Below are 1514 nucleotides of genomic sequence, written 5' to 3'. Positions count from 1 at the left end.
ATAGGTCCTATGCAAGAGATGGGAATGAAATTCAAACATCTGGGCGTCGTGGCTCGCCCGGAAAGATTGAGAAACTTGGTTGTTTAATTCCTGTAAATCAAAAACATGCCTGAAAATCATGAAACTTGGCATGGTGTCATGAGATGGCACCAACATGCTACGGTAATTTTTTTGGCCGAATTGGGACAAGCTTTGGTGTAAACTTCTTGCAAACCAGAGCTTCCCTCAAGAAGACTCGTGGTTCCGAGAGGGAACGTGTCACCTCCGTGTGCGAAACTAGATACGTATATTGCCTTCTCTCGCCTTAATTTTTTTACACAGGCAGATTAGATCAAATAGAGGAATCGTGCTAAATTTTTGAATTAATCTGGGTCCGTTTGGCATTTTTATGCATTAATTCAGTTTCTGGGCATTTAATGTGCATAATTCAAATTTGAACTACAAGAATATGCTCCAGTGCACCAAAGTTGTTTGAAAAATCACATGTGTGTCCTTGGGTGAATTCATAGGTCCTATGAAAGAGATGGGAATGAAATTCAAACATCTGGGCGTCGTGGTTCGCCCGGAAAGATTGAGAAACTTGGTTGTTTAATTCCTGTAAATCAAAAACATGCCTGAAAATCATGAAACTTGGCATGGTGTCATGACATGGCACCAACATGCTACGGTAATTTTTTTGGCCGAATTGGGACAAGCTTTGGTGTAAGCTTCTTGCAATCCGGAGCTTCCCTCACGAAGACTCGTGGTTCCAACACAGAACGTGTCACCTACGTGTGCGAAACTAGATACGTATATTGCCTTCTCCCGCCTTAATTTTTTTACACAGGCAGATTAGATCAAATAGAGGTATCGTGCTAAAATTTTGAATTATTCTGGGTTCGTTTGGCATTTTTATGCATTAATTGAGTTTCTGGGCATTTAATGTGCATAATTCAAATTTGAACTACAAGAATATGCTCCAGTGCACCAAAGTTGTTTGAAAAATCACATGTGTGCCCTTGGGTGAATTGATAGGTCCTATGCAAGAGATGGGAATGAAATTCAAACATCTGGGCGTCGTGGCTCGCCCGGAAAGATTGAGAAACTTGGTTGTTTAATTCCTGTAAATCAAAAACATGCCTGAAAATCATGAAACTTGGCATGGTGTCATGAGATGGCACCAACATGCTACGGTAATTTTTTTGGCCGAATTGGGACAAGCTTTGGTGTAAACTTCTTGCAAACCAGAGCTTCCCTCAAGAAGACTCGTGGTTCCGAGAGGGAACGTGTCACCTCCGTGTGCGAAACTAGATACGTATATTGCCTTCTCTCGCCTTAATTTTTTTACACAGGCAGATTAGATCAAATAGAGGAATCGTGCTAAATTTTTGAATTAATCTGGGTCCGTTTGGCATTTTTATGCATTAATTCAGTTTCTGGGCATTTAATGTGCATAATTCAAATTTGAACTACAAGAATATGCTCCAGTGCACCAAAGTTGTTTGAAAAATCACATGTGTGTCCTTGGGTGAATT

Source organism: Triticum aestivum, chromosome 6B, assembly GCF_018294505.1.
Source record: "Triticum aestivum cultivar Chinese Spring chromosome 6B, IWGSC CS RefSeq v2.1, whole genome shotgun sequence".
In the NCBI taxonomy this organism is placed as follows: domain Eukaryota; kingdom Viridiplantae; phylum Streptophyta; class Magnoliopsida; order Poales; family Poaceae; genus Triticum; species Triticum aestivum.
Note: the sequence above shows the minus strand (reverse complement) of the source record.